Below are 16146 nucleotides of genomic sequence, written 5' to 3'. Positions count from 1 at the left end.
ACTGTGAAGCATGGTGGGGGAATCATCATACTTTCGGGGTGTTTTTCTGCAAAGGGGACTGGACGACTGCATCGTACTGAAGGGAGGATGGATGGGTCGTATAATGCAAGATTTTGGTCAACAACCTCATTCCCTTGACCCAAAACACACAGCCAGGGCAACTAAGGAGTGTCTCTGTAAGAAGCATTTCTAGGTCCTGGGGTGGCCTAGCCAGTCTCTAGAGCTGAACCCAATACAAATTGTTTGGAGGGAGCTGAAATTCCATTTTGCCCATCGACAGCCCTGAAACATCAGAAAAAGTTCTGTATTTTCCATCTATCGTCATCGTTCTCTGGATCTATGAAGCCAGAGCTGTCAATCAAATTAGAGGGGAGAGGTGGAGATTGAGTTAAAACAAACAGGACTTCTTTTGAGTAGCCATTCTTTACTGACAGAGTCCTCCCATTAAGGGTAACTTGTCACCTTGAAATACGTTATTTATCTGCAAAAATGTGGTTAATCTGCAGGTAAATAGGGTTTAAAGCCTGGTTAACTGGCTTAATGGAAAAGCGTTAGCTACAAGGAGAAAATTAAGTTTTATTCTCCTTGCCACAACTTACTTCCGGTCATAGGGTCGGTGTAAGGTGGGAAACATTACAGTCTCCACTAACTACCAAGTGAGCGTGCTGTAATAATGTCCCGTCACCTTGACTGTAACATCGTCCAAGGAGCCAAAACTCAGGCTGGGATTCATTGAACGACTAACATGGCAGCAATACGTGGCAACTCATCAGCAACCTGCAACTGCGTCACAGGGAGCTGATGGGAGCAGGTGAGTGAATGCACCAGCCATCGTGATATCTAAATGCTGCTGTCAGCGATTGACAGGGGCATTTAAATACTTAAAACAGCAGCAATCAAGGTGAGCTCTGATTATTGCTGTTACAGGCAGACGCCAGCTATGTATCACATCTGACATCTGCCCGGTATGGAGCAGGCTCAGCTCCTGAACCCGCTCAATACAATCATATCCCTAAGGTTACAGTTATGTTAAGGTTAGTAAATTTCACTTGTCTGTTTCTAAACATGGAAAGGCAAAAGTAATTCCCTTACACATGTGAAAGAGCCCTTATAGATTTAGTAAATGTGCCCACACATGAATGTTTTTACACACCACAATGCACTGTTACATACACACATCTTACAAAAATACATAAAATTACAGATACACAGACATAGCTGCAGACACGCTCAAACAGACAGAGTCGCACACACGCATCAGTACATAAATACATCGCCTGAACCATCATCAGTACATGGTACATCAATTGTAATGTTCGGTATACCCCATATACCTTTGTATACCATGAAGCTACAACTCCCAGTATGTCCTTAAAAATGGAGATACTGGGAGTTGCTGTTACCAGTCATCAGACTGTGAACCATTCAGGAACCACAGTACTGATGAGACGCAGGCAAGATCACAAATGAGCATTTACATCCAGGTATCTTACCTGTGACATCTTCTCTGATTAGAGTTGTTCTCTTTCTTTTAGTCTCCATCTCGTCCAGACCCCATGATGACTTTTCTCATCCACAGCTCGTCTCTGCAGACCTCCATCTTCTCCGGTCTTCTGCAGCACATCCTGACACAGTGCCCTTAAAAATAGCAGAGTCATTATAATGCTCCTGAATAAAAATATCTGCCCTACACTGAGCTGCAGTATAGACTACTAACTCTCATAATCAGGCCCGGATTGGTAATCTGCCAAACCGGGCATTTTCCCGCTGGGCCGCAATATAAGTGACTCTGTGGCAGGCCCGGATTGGTAATCTGCCCAACCGGGCATTTTCCCGCTGGGCCGCGATATAAGTGACTCTGTGGGCCGCTGGAGTGTCGGCGCCTGCATATCTGGCCGCCGGCCCGTTTAAAATTCTTTCCACCAGCCCTTTAAATCTGCGGGCACGGCGGTTTTACACAGGTATGCGTGCTGGCAGAAGCTGCATCATCACTCACCAGTCTGTGGCACAGGAGGGGGTTAAGAACGTCTGACATTGCACGTCAGGACGTTCTTTGTGGACGGAGACAGCACGCTCTTCTCTCCTGCTCCAGTCTGCAGCGCTGACCTATCAGGGGAGGAGACCAGAGGCTCAGGACCTCCGGCCTACCTGCGCCCGCCTGTAATCACTGGATGCCTGCCAGGATTGGAGTGATGGTGTGTCTAGGACCTGGTGAGTAAGTGAATACAGGTGCTGGGCTGCAGTGGGGGGCTGACTGGTGCATACATGTGCTGCAGTGGGGGGGCTGGTGTATACAGGTGCTGCAGTGGTCTGGCTGGCTGGTGTATACAGGTGCTACAGTGGGCTGGCTGGCTAGTGTATACAGGTGCTACAGTGGGCTGGCTGGCTAGTGTATACAAGTGCTGCAGTGGGCTGGCTGGCTGGTGTATACAGGTGCTACAGTGGGCTGGCTGGCTGGTGTATACATGTCCTGCAGTGGGCTGGCTGGTGTATACATGTGCTGCAGTGGGCTGGCTGGTGTATACATGTGCTGCAGTGGGCTGGCTGGTGTATACATGTGCTGCAGTGGGGGGGCTGGCTGGTGTATACAGGTGCTGCAGTGGGGGGGCTGGCTGGTGTATACAGGTGCTGCAGGGGTGGGCTGGCTCCTGTATACAGGTGCTGCAGGGGGCTGGCTGTTGTATACAGGTGCTGCAGTGGGGGGGCTGGCTGTTGTATACAGGTGCTGCAGTGGGGGGGCTGGCTGTTGTATACAGGTGCTGCAGTGGGGGGGCTGGCTGTTGTATACAGGTGCTGCAGTGGGGGGGCTGGCTGTTCTATACAGGTGCTGCAGTGGGGGGGCTGGCTGTTCTATACAGGTGCTGCAGTGGGGGGGCTGGCTGTTCTATACAGGTGCTGCAGTGGGGGGGCTGGCTGTTCTATACAGGTGCTGCAGTGGGGGGGCTGGCTGTTCTATACAGGTGCCGCAATGGGGGGGGCTGGCTGTTGTATACAGGTGCTGCAGTGGGGGGGCTGGCTGTTCTATACAGGTGCTGCAGTGGGGGGGCTGGCTGTTCTATACAGGTGCTGCAGTGGGGGGGCTGGCTGTTCTATACAGGTGCTGCAGTGGGGGGGCTGGCTGTTCTATACAGGTGCTGCAGTGGGGGGGCTGGCTGTTCTATACAGGTGCCGCAATGGGGGGGGCTGGCTGGTGTATACAGGTGCCGCAGTGGGGGGGGCTGGCTGGTGTATACAGGTGCCGCAGTGGGGGGGCTGGCTGGTGTATACAGGTGCTGCAGTGGGGGGGCTTGCTGGTGTATACATGTGCTGCAGTGGGGGAGCAGGCTGGTGTATACAGGTGCAAGCTCAGTGGGGCTAGTGTAAACAGGTGCTGGGCTCAGTAGGCAGCGGGGCAGGTGGTGATGATACATAGATATATATTATATTTGCCCATGATACTATATGTGGGGCCATTATAATATGTGCAGGGCTATATGTGGGGCCACTATAATATGTGCAGGGCTATATGTGGGGCCACTATATGTGCAGGGCTATATGTGAGGCCACTATCATATGTGCAGTGGGCTGTCTGGCTGGTGTATACAGGTGCTGCAGTGGGCTGGCTGGTGTATACATGTGCTGCAGTGGGCTGGCTGGTGTATACATGTGCTGCAGTGGGGGGGCTGGCTGGTGTATACAGGTGCTGCAGTGGGGGGGCTGGCTGGTGTATACAGGTGCTGCAGGGGTGGGCTGGCTCCTGTATACAGGTGCTGCAGGGGGCTGGCTGTTGTATACAGGTGCTGCAGTGGGGGGGCTGGCTGTTGTATACAGGTGCTGCAGTGGGGGGGCTGGCTGTTGTATACAGGTGCTGCAGTGGGGGGGCTGGCTGTTGTATACAGGTGCTGCAGTGGGGGGGCTGGCTGTTCTATACAGGTGCTGCAGTGGGGGGGCTGGCTGTTCTATACAGGTGCTGCAGTGGGGGGGCTGGCTGTTCTATACAGGTGCTGCAGTGGGGGGGCTGGCTGTTCTATACAGGTGCTGCAGTGGGGGGGCTGGCCGGTGTATACAGGTGCTACAGAGGGGGGGCTGGCTGGTGTATACAGGTGCTGCAGTGGGGGGGCTGGCTGGTGTATACAGGTGCTGCAGTGGGGGGGCTGGCTGGTGTATACAGGTGCTGCAGTGGGGGGGCTGGCTGTTGTGTACAGGTGCTGCAGTGGTGGGGCTGGCTGTTGTGTACAGGTGCTGCAGTGGGGGGGCTGGCTGTTGTGTACAGGTGCTGCAGTGGGGGGGCTGGCTGTTGTGTACAGGTGCTGCAGTGGGGGGCTGGCTGGTGTATACAGCTGCTGCAGTGGGGGGGCTGGCTGGTGTATACAGGTGCTGCAGTGGGCTGGCAGGCTGGTGTATACAGATGCCGCAGTGGGGGGGCCAGCTGGTGTATACAGGTGCTGCAGTGGGGGGGGCTGGCTGGTGTGTACAGGTGCTGCAGTGGGGGGGCTGGCTGGTGTATATAGGTGCAGCAGTGGGATTGCTGGTGTATCCATGTGCTGCAGTGAGGGGGCTGGCTGGTGTATACAGGTGCTGCAGTGGACTGGCTGATGTATACAGGTGCTGCAGTGGGCTGGCTGGTGTATACATGTGCTGCAGTGGGGGTGCTGGCTGGTGTATACAGGTGCTGCAGTGGGAGGGCTGGCTGGTGTATACAGGTGCTGCAGTGGGAGGGCTGGCTGGTGTATACAAGTGCTGCAGTGGGGGGGGGCTTGCTGGTGTATACAGGTGCTGCAGTGGGCTGGTTGGTGTATCCAGGTGCTGCAGTGGGCTGCCTGGTGTATCCATGTGCTGCAGTGGGGGGCTGGCTGATATATACAGGTGCTGCAGTGGGCTGGCTGGTGTATACATGTGCTGCAGTGGAGGGGCTGGCTGGTGTATACAGGTGCTGAAGTGGGGGGGCTGGCTGTTGTATACAGGTGCTGCAGTGGGGGGGCTGGCTGGTGTATACAGGTGCTGCAGTGGGCTGGCAGGCTGGTGTATACTGATGCGGCAGTGGGAGGGCCAGCTGGTCTATACAGGTGCTGCAGTGGGGGGGCTGGCTGGTGTATACAGGTGCTGCAGTGGGCTGGCTGGTGCATCCAGGAGCTGCAGTGGGCTGGATGTTGTATCCATGTGCTGCCATGGGGGTGCTGGCTGATGTACACAGGTGGTGCAGTGGGCTGGCTGGTGTATACAGGTGCTGCAGTGGGGGGGCTGGTTGGTGTATACAGGTGCTGCAGTGGGGGGGCTGGCTGGTGTATACAGGTGCTGCAGTGGGCTGGCAGGCTGGTGTATACAGATGCCGCAGTGGGGGGCCAGCTGGTGTATACAGGTGCCGCAGTTAGGGGCCAGCTGGTGTATACAGGTGCCGCAGTGGGGGGGGCTGGCTGGTGTATACAGGAGCTGCAGTGGGGGGGGCTGGCTGGTGTATACAGGTGCCGCAATGGGGGGGGGGGTTGGCTGGTGTATACAGGTGCCGCAATGGGGGGGGGGCTGGCTGGTGTATACAGGTGCCGCAATGGGGGGGGCTGGCTGGTGTATACAGGTGCCGCAGTGGGGGGGGCTGGCTGGTGTATACAGGTGCCGCAGTGGGGGGGCTGGCTGGTGTATACAGGTGCTGCAGTGGGGGGGCTTGCTGGTGTATACATGTGCTGCAGTGGGGGAGCAGGCTGGTGTATACAGGTGCAAGCTCAGTGGGGCTAGTGTAAACAGGTGCTGGGCTCAGTAGGCAGCGGGGCAGGTGGTGATGATACATAGATATATATTATATTTGCCCATGATACTATATGTGGGGCCATTATAATATGTGCAGGGCTATATGTGGGGCCACTATAATATGTGCAGGGCTATATGTGGGGCCACTATATGTGCAGGGCTATATGTGAGGCCACTATCATATGTGCAGTGGGCTGTCTGGCTGGTGTATACAGGTGCTGCAGTGGGCTGGCTGGTGTATACAGGTGCTGCAGTGGGGGGGCTGGCTGGTGTATACAGGTGCTGCAGTGGGGGGGCTGGCTGGTGTATACAGGTGCTGCAGTGGGGGGGCTGGCTGGTGTATACAGGTGCTGCAGTGGAGGGGGCTGGCTGGTTTATGCAGGTGCTGCAGTGGGCTGGCTGGTGTATAAAGGTGCTGCAGTGGGCTTTTCCTTAGGATAGGTGATCAAGGTCTGATCTGTGTGGGTGCGATGCCTGTCCTGATGCAGGACAATTTAGTTGTAAATATTTCATCTTGTGTATTGACAGATGCTGATTATGATATTTTATCCAAAGGACTGTCGTTTTGTCCTGTGAACTCTCCTGATTGGTTCGAGATTGAATGTGATTTATTCTCGTTCTTTAGAAGATTACGATTAACGTCATATTTTTCAGATAAACGGGAGGTTTCTAATGTTTTGACTGATTGTAAGTCTTCTGGTTTCACATTTCATGGAGTTGGTTTGTACTCTAAGAGTAATTTCCAGCCCCCTGTTAAGAATAGTTTTGTTGAGTCCTACATCCAGCTGGTTGAAAGAGAGATTGCACAATTAAAGAAAAGTTCTCGATATAATGCTAAGGGTAACCTTGGCCTTGTTGAGAGACAAGCTTTACAAAGGCTATCTAAGAATACAGCTATCACAATTAAAAATGCTGACAACGGTGGATGTTGTGAGTTCATTTTCCCCTTCACCACTGAGGCCCGATGAACTCCCTCTTCTTGTAAAGAAAGGTAGTGAGCCTGATTATCAAGCACCTGAGCCTAATGATGATGACTGGCTGAGTGGAGTTACTGACTGGATATAAGGCCGCCAACGTCCTTCTGCCCTGCGGGTGATTTCTCTGAGGGATTCTTGGAGACCAGTCTGAATTCCTGCTCTTCTAAAGCTAAGTTTTCTGCTCTGCTTTTTGCATTTGTGCTTTGACTTTGTTTTGCTTTGTTTTTCTGGATTTCTGCCATTCCCTGCTGGGGTGAGCTGAATTCCTTTAGCTCTGTCTTCAGAAAATACCTGAATGCTGATATAGTTTTTTGAAGCCTAGCTGCTTCAGGGTCTTTTTCCATATCAGCCTGTTGGCTTATGTCTTTGATAGGGTTTTGGCAGATTGCAGACAGCAACCTTCCTTTCCTGTCCTGTTTAGTTAGCTTGGGCCCCATCGTTTGCGCAGCCTATCTTTCTATCTGTGTGAGTGTTTTTTCATCTTGCTTCACCGTCATTATATGTTGGGGGCTGCCTTTTACTTTGGGGTCTGCTCTGGGGCAGTTTAGATTTCCTTTTCTGTCTTTAGGCTATTTAGCTCTCCGGCTGTGATCGAGGGGTCTAGGGCACCGTAGGAACCCCCCACGGCTACTGCTAGTTGTGTTGATAGGTTCAGGGGTCTGCAATCTGATAGTTGCCAACTTCTCTGGTTTTCTGGACGTAGCTTCTATTTTTGTGTCTGCCTCCTACTGTGACTCATTCATAACAGGTGGAGCTGTGGTAGTAATGGACACCAACAAATATAAGGCTGAGATTTTGCAACAATTGTCGGATGTTGATGTGTATATACTAAATTGACAGGTGATCCTACCTCTCGCTTTCTTAGTGAATTATGACTCCTGATGGATGATGCCTTTTTTAATGGACTCATTGACCAGAAGCAGATGGATTTTTTGATTGTGGATATTCCAGTGACACCAATTCTATATACCCTTCCGAAAATCCACAAAGATCTTTTCAATCCTCCCAGGTGCCCTATTGTATCCGGTTGGGGTTCGCTTTTTAATAAAGTGGCTATTTTTTTGGACAAGGTTTTGAGACTGTTTGCAACATCAGCACGGTCATATATCATGGACACGAATGATTTCTTGGGTAAAATCAAGGATATTAAGGATGGTTCTAATAGAGTGTTAGCCTCATTTGAGGTGGCCTCACTGTATGCTTCTATTCAGCATGACAAGGGCTTGGAAGTAGTCGGTGTGGTGCTATCAGGCTCGGACGTGGGCCCAGAATGTGCACAGCTGGTCCTCTCCCTGTTAGGTTTCATCCTTAGGAAGAATTATTTTCTTTTTGGGGATGATTATTACCTGCAGGTGCGTGGTACCGCCATGGGGTCCAATGTGGCCCCAACTTATGCAAACATCTATATGGCGGTATTTGAGGACCGGCATGTGTACAATTCCATCTACTGGTGCCATGTCCGGGCCTGGTGGCGCTACATCAACAAAGTTTTCTGTGTATGGGAGGGTAGTGTTGAGGACTTATACAACTTCCAAACATAATTGAATAGAATTTATCCAGAGTTGAAATTTACTCTAATACAATCTCTGACTCAAGTCCAATTTTTGGACACAATGGTATACAAAGAAGGGAGTGCATTGTGTACAGATCTCTATGTTAAGGAAACTGATAGGAATAGTCTTTTGTTGTACAATAGTAACCACCCAAGGAAGATGGTTGAGTCTCTCCCCCGGAACCAGATGCTACGAGTGTGGAGAATAGTTAAGGATGAGAATAAGCTGAACAGTAGACTTGATGAGATGTGTCATAAATTCATCAATAGGGGTTATCCGGTGGGACATGTTAAACGTTTTAAAGAAAAGGCTATGACTTCTGATGAACTCTGCTGTAAACGTGATAAAACGACTAATACACGGGTACCATCTGTGTCAACTTTTTGCCCTATTAGTGACAAAATCAATGGAATCTTGAATAAACATTGGGACCTTCTGCGAAAGGGGTTACCAGAGGTGCCTGAGTTTGCTAATAGACCAAATTTCATTGTATAGGCGTGGATACAATTTAAAAGATAAATTGGTGAGAGCAGATGTGGGGCCTAGTAGAATTCTGTGACAATTGACATTGGGCCCTTTGAGTCTTGGCAACTTTACGTGTCTCGGGTGTGCGTGCTGTGGGAATATGATCAAGAGTGACAGCTTCAATCATCCACATACTGGGAAGAAATTTTTGATTAAGGAACGATTTACGTGTACTGCCAGTTTTGTTATTTATGAGATCAACTGCCCTTGTGGGTTGATGTATGTAGGTGAGACCACTATGGAAGTTAGGGCACGGATCAGTAAACACAAGAGTACTATCAGAACTCAACTCCTTGAACTACCAACACCGAAGCATTTCATTGAATACAGACATTCTGTGAATCAGTTACGGTTTAGGGTGATAGATGGGGTCCCTATGTTGAGACGGGGTGGTGACAGGACTATATTGTTAAAAAGAAAATAATTGAGGGGGATTTCGACTTTGGGTACACTACAGCCGAAAGGCTTGAACCTTGAGTATAATCTGCAAATTTGTACTAAATAGTCCACATAGGTCTTGACAGCATCATTTTTTGGTTTTTAATTAGCATTAGTTGGTTTTAATTGTTTTTTTTTTCATGAATGGTGTTTTGAAGTGACCGGAGGACATGGGGACTGAATTGTCCTGAAGCTTTTGTATATTTACCATTTTTTTTATGTGAATTTGCATATTTCTCAATCCCCATGCCCTCTTGTCTCTGTATATTTATGCTATAATAAAGTTATTTCCTATACAGTCAATTTTATATTTTTCTATATTTCTTATATTTGGGCCCATAGAGATGTTTCTAATTTATGATTTAATGAGTACATTGTGAGGTTTGTATAGATTGCCATGATGATGGCTTATTTACATTCTCCATTTGTTCACGCACTGGATCCCTTTGTAAAAGCGCTCCGTTTGGTTTGCTGACCGCGGTCATGTGACTGTGCCATTTGATCGCTTTTTGATTGACACAGGCTGCTGAAGGAATAGTTATAGTGACCCTGGTTTGCTTAATTCCGCCCTTGCGCTATATGCTTTATTGATTACCATGGAGTTGGTTTTTATATATATTTATAATTTGTGGATACATAAGCGCTGGCATTTTTTTGGGGGGGGATTGCGGTCATGTGACTTTGTCATGTGACCGCGCCCTGATTGACATTGGTTTCTGGGATTGCGGTCATGTGACTTTGTCATGTGACCGCGCCCTGACTGATATGGGCTTCTATAGGTACAGATACATTGACCGCGCTGGGCGCTACTGCGCATGTGCGGTATCTATGACACCACGGTCCGCGTCCTGGAGTGTTATCGCGGGATTTGTGTCCTGTGATGTCATCTCCTCTGCAGCAACATGTTGGCGCTGCGTAGTGACTCTGGTGGGCGGATGTTGAACGCTGGATGGCGGATCTATCACATCTTAAAATGTGTAGGTAAATTTAATAGGCTGCTGGGTTGGCGCCTGTTTTTGGGAATATATCTATTGGCTGGTTAGTTTGATTGGTGACGTTTTCTGTATGACTACATCTGATTGGTATGGGGTTGCTATGATACTTGGGGACGCTGACATATGATTGGTGGTTATACATATGGGATTGGATTTATTTTTTGTTTACTTTCATCATTTGTTGATAAGATTGCACCATTTCTGTAATATGTTTTAAGATTATGTTCACACTGTATTGTCACTTATATGGTATGTATTTTTATATATTTTCTCTGTATACTACTGCTATTTATTAATTATGGGCGGATTCTTGATGGTGATTGGCTACTTTGGGCTATTTAAGACCGCCATATTTGCTATGTACTATACTTGAAAAAAACCATGCGGTTTTACCTGCGGTTTGCCACCTGGACAATGGAATAGGTGGCAAACCGCAGCAGAATCCGCAGAAATAGTTGACATGTCAATTGTTTCTGCGGATTCAAAACCGCAGCTTTTCCGCAGTTAAAAATCCGCAGCATGTGCACAGCGGAATGTAAATCCCATAGAATAACAAGCCACTGTACACTGTCTGCAGAACTGCTGCAGTTCTGCTGCGGTCAAAACCGCAGCGTGTGCACATAGCCTTAGAGACTGCGACTTAATGTCATCTGTTGGTGCCTATTGTGTTCCGTGGAAATAAATGAACTGTTCGGCGTGCAGTCGCCCAAGGGAACTGGGCAAAGTGCTCCGGCGTGTTTAGTGACTGCGAGTTAAGCCGTATACTAGGAAGTGCTAAGGACTATGTGTGTGATGTGTAACATGGCGGTTTATGCGGAGTAAAATTTACCCGAATAGACTATTTTGTGTAGAAAACATGCCCGTGCCTTCATCCCAATGCTAAACGAGTGTCCTCCAACCAGAGCCGGACTGGCCATCAGGCATTTCTGGCAAATGCCACAACGGCCGGTCCCACTGGTGGGCCGCTTGATCACCTCCTCTCCCTCTTCAGCACGCACACCCGGCAGCATAGTCTGCCTTGCACACACTATCACGCTGCACTGATGAGACCAGCAGGACCAGGGGGCGGCGCTGTGCTGTTCTGTGCAGCCCCTTGGCCCTGCTGATTCTCCAGTGCGATTGTGTACACAAGCAGGGGGCGCTGTGCAGCTCCCTGTGCAGACGGTTTAGGCCTCCCGGTCGGCACTGTACTGTACCATAGAGTTGTACAAGTGCCGCCATCCCAGTATTGCAGACACACCGCATGATGTGAGAGTGGACGTCACCTGCAAGCCGGCCGGCCTGAGAGGAGCTCCTGTGATGAGGTCAGCAGAGCAGGGGGCCGGGGCAGGTGGTCTCTGGCAGGGTCAGATATTGCCTTGTCTGGTTGTCTGCAGTCGAGCTGACTCGCTGAGGCAGGTGAGATGGTTTATTGCCCAGCTTGAACCTTGACACAGATCGGGTCGCGCTGTCAGTGGGGTCATCAGCTCCAGCGTCCCCCTATCTGTGTGTAAGATCAAGCTGCAGCAATGACTCCCAGTCTCACAGCAGCCAGCTGTATACAGGATCATAGGCTGACTGCTCCTCAGCCCGGCTCCAGGACATCATACACTGCATATAATATATACAGCCACCATATATCATCTCATGTATGGCCTGTAGCCCGCTCCAGGAGCGATAATAATCTTTATTTATATAGCGCCAACATATTCCGCAGCGCTTTACAGTTTAACAGTTTCAAAACACAAGTCATAAGTAACAACGTTAACAATACAATAATTAAAGCAAAATAAGACGAAATAAGACGACCCTGCTCGTGAGAGCTTACAATCTACAGTGAGGTGGGGGAGATACAAAGTACAGGGGTGTATTTACAATTGTGTATTTACAATGAAGGTCCAGCCATCTTGAGGGAGTGAAGGATGGAGATAGTGAATGAGCTACACACGCACACTTACACATAGAATGACTTTGATTAGTGAACGTGATAGGCCGCTCTGAACAAATGTGTTTTGAGGGAGCGCCTAAAACTTTGAAAATTGTGGATAGTCCTGATTTCTTGGGGTAGAGCATTCCAGAGGATAGGAGCAGCACGGGAGAAGTCTTGGAGTCGGGAGTGGGAGGTACGGATTAGTGCAAAGGTTAGTCGAAAGTCGTTTGCAGAACGCAGCGATCGGCTAGGCCGATAGACAGAAATGAGGGAAGAGATGTAAGGGGGTGCCGCACTGTGGAGAGCTTTGTGGGTGAGAACAAGTACTTTGAATTGGATCCTATAATGAATGGGCAGCCAATGTAAGGGCTGGCGAAGAGCGGACGCGTCCGAGTACCGATTAGCCAGATGGACGATCCTGGCCACTGCATTAAGTATGGACTGGAGAGGGGATAGTCGAGTGACGGGGAGGCCAATTAATAGAGCGTTGTAGTAATCCAGGCGGGAGTGGATCAATGCAACAGTGAGGGTTTTTTTTGTTTCCATAGTGAGAAAAGGGCGGATTCTAGAGATGTTCTTTAGGTGTAAGCGGCAAGAGCGAGCTAGAGATTGTATATGGGATGTGAAGGAGAGATTGGTGTCAAACATAACACCCAGACAGCACGCCTGCTCCTGGGGTGTTATTGTGGTACCACCCACGGAGAGGGAAATGTCAGATTTAGGGAGGTTAGTAGATGGCGGGAGCAGAAGAAGTTCAGTTTTAGCGAGGTTGCATTTCAGATAGAGGGAGGACATGATGTTGGAGACTGCGGACAGACTGTCACTGGCGTTCTGTAGTACAGCGGGGGTAAGGTCGGGGGAAGACGTATATAGTTGTGTGTCATCAGCATAAAGATGGTACTGAAAGCCAAATCTGCTGATGGTCTGTCCAATTGGGGCGAGTGATCAGTCAGTCATATATATACACAGTGCACTTAGTACATACAGTGTATAGGAGAATATGTCACTGACATATCCAATACTATGTGCACAGACATCTGATTTTATTTACAGGGTAATATGTGATAGTGTAAAATCTGATGTCTGCAGTAGTAGTGTAATATCTAGCATGCCATATTACACTGTATATAACAGCCGATGTCTGTACACATTGTATAGGATATATTAGGGATATAATATACTGTGTGCGCAGACATCGGATGTTATATACAGGGTAATATGTGCCTGGTGTAATATCAGATGTCTGTAGTCACAGTATACAGTAGCGTAGATACCAGGGTGCAGCTTGTACGGTTGTCCCGGGCCCCGCGCTCAGGGCGCCCATCCAGAGCTACACTGCCCTTACTTTAATTAATCAGCATGTATGATGCGCATACACCGGTAAGCCCTGCGGTAGAGCAGGGAGACACGATCTTCCGGCACCACCGCTTTCTGTTCTGTAGACGTCAGATCACTTTATGCCTCAGGTCTACAGAACGAAGCACAACGAGGATGTCAGAGTTCTGGCACCGGGACTCTGACATTTGGTGCGGGAGTCGGTGCTGTTACAGCACATTGCCTTGCCACTGGATTCTGGGTTAGAAAAGTATATGATTTTTTTTTATTAAAACTTGTGGTGTCATGTGGGGGCATAATAAAGAATGGGGGAACCTTACTGTATACATAGTGTGAGGGACCCCAAAACTGTGTGGGGGCCCTCATACATTTTCAGGACTATTTCAGCAGCCATTATATAACTTGTGGACTAATGCAGGGGCCATTATACAGTTTGGGAGCTAATGTGGGGGAGCATTATACTGTACAGTTTGGGAGTTAACGCGGGGGCCATTATTTAGTTTGGGAACTAATTCGGGGACCATTATACAGTTTGGGGACTAATGCGGGGGCCATTATATAGTCTGAGGGCTACTATGGGATTCATAATTCAGTATTTTAGGGGGAAGAGTGGGGATATCATGCTATGTATAGGGAAGCTGTGGGCCATTCATACTCTGTATAGCAGAGCTGTCGGACCACCATACTGTGTACTGGGGAGCTGTAGGCCCACCATACTGTGTATTGGGGAGCTGTCGGCCCACCATGCTGTGTATAGTGGAGATGTGGGACCATCGTACTGTGTATAGTGGAGCTGTGGGCCCATCATTCTGTGTATAGTGGAGATGTGGGACCATCATTCTGTGTATAGTGGAGCTGTGGAACCACCATACTGTGTATAGTGGAGCTGTGGGCCCATCATTCTGTGTATAGTGGAGCTGTGGAACCACCGTACTATGATTGAGGAGCTGTCAGACCACCATACTGTGTATAGTGGAGCTGTGGAATCACCGTAATGTGTACAGAGGAGCTGTGGGCCCATCATACTGTGTAGAGCGCAGTTGTGGGAACATATTGTGTATAGAGAACTGTGGGTGTATTATACTGTATATAGGGGTTACAGTTCCCCCATCATAATGTATATAGAGGAGTTGTACATTGGGACTCAGGGGACATTAGTAGATGTTAAGCAGGCACTTAAAGGGAAGGTGCCATCCAAAAACTTTTTTTTCAGTAATTGAAAAAAATGTGAAGAAATAATGTTTACATTTTCTTAAAAAATATTATCGTTTGTTTTTAAATTTGTAAAATATGAAAAATAATTTTAAAAAGTTTGGCATTTCCACTTGTTAACACTAGGGGGAGCAGCTACTGAAGTTTGGCACAAAAACCTAGTGCAACTAGCTCACATTACTGCACTGGAGTAATTATGGGTGGAGTCCGCTGACATGGGTGTGGTGTCACTCCTCTCCTCCCCTTCTGGGTGTTTGCTAAGGGAAAAGATCGGATGACATCTAGGAACACAGTGAGCCGCCATTTTGATGGGGCCTGCAAAGTTACTGACTGTCTTTGCATGTAAAGTCTGGATCAGAACAGGCCATCAATCAGCAGAAATGTGTCCTGGATTTCTGTGGAGCAGACGGTCCATCCATGTGTCTAAAACACAGCGCTCTATGTACAATCCCTGGCACCGAACAGGGTGCCCCCCACAGACCAGCACACTGCTCTCCTGAAATACTCTGTGCTGCACAGCACCCTGCTCCTTCCACCATATATCAGGCACCTGTCTCCTCACTTTCACACATCGCCAGGACAGGATCTGAGGAGAGGAATGGGGTCTTCAGTCACCGAGGATGGCAGGCAGCAAGGATTCTGGGAGCAGGGTGACAGCAGCACAGAGTATTTCAGGAGAGCAGTATCACACGGGATAGGATTAGATACAAGGCTCAGCAGACAGCATCATACAGGATAGGATTAGATACACGGCTCAGCAGACAGCATCATACAGGATAGGATTAGATACACGGCTCAGCAGTCAGTATCACACAGGAGAGGATTAGATCCACGGCTCAGCAGTCAGTATCACACAGGAGAGGATTAGATCCACGGCTCAGCAGTCAGTATCACACAGGAGAGGATTAGATACACGGCTCAGCAGTCAGTATCACACAGGATAGGATTAGATACACGGCTTAGCAGTCAGTATCACACAGGATAGGATTAGATACACGGCTTAGCAGACAGTATCACACAGGAGAGGATTAGATACACGGCTCAGCAGGCAGTATCACACAGGATAGGATTAGATACACGGCTCAGCAGTCAGTATCACACAGGAGAGGATTAGATACACGGATCAGCAGTCAGTATCACACAGGAGAGGATTAGATACACGGCTCAGCAGTCAGTATCACACAGGAGAGGATTAGATACACGGCTCTGCAGTCAGTATCACACAGGAGAGGATTAGATACACGGCTCTGCAGTCAGTATCACACAGGATAGGATTAGATACATGGCTCTGCAGTCAGTATCACACAGGATAGGATTAGATACACGGCTCAGTCAGTATCACACAGGAGAGATTAGATGCACGGCTCAGCAGTCAGTATCACACAGGAGAGGATCAGATACACGGCTCAGTCAGTATCACACAGGAGAGGATTAGACACACGGCTCTGCAGTCAGTATCACACACAGGGCCGCCATCAGGG

General features: G+C 49.0%; 1 long non-coding RNA gene across 1 annotated transcript in view; it reads left to right on the top strand.

Moving 5' to 3' along the window:
* Positions 1-2093: 2093 nt before the first annotated feature.
* LOC141091828 (uncharacterized) overlaps positions 2094-16146 on the top strand; it is a 29703-nt gene continuing 15650 nt past the window's right edge. Inside the window, exon 1 of the long non-coding RNA XR_012232592.1 lies at positions 2094-2211. This is a non-coding gene — a long non-coding RNA (uncharacterized lncRNA). The remainder of the gene's footprint in view (positions 2212-16146) is intronic.

Source organism: Dendrobates tinctorius, unplaced genomic scaffold (genome assembly GCF_039654945.1).
Source record: "Dendrobates tinctorius isolate UK_male_01 unplaced genomic scaffold, ASM3965494v1 ptg000056l, whole genome shotgun sequence".
NCBI lineage: Eukaryota > Metazoa > Chordata > Amphibia > Anura > Dendrobatidae > Dendrobates > Dendrobates tinctorius.
Note: the sequence above shows the minus strand (reverse complement) of the source record. Positions and strands in the feature narration are given on the sequence as shown.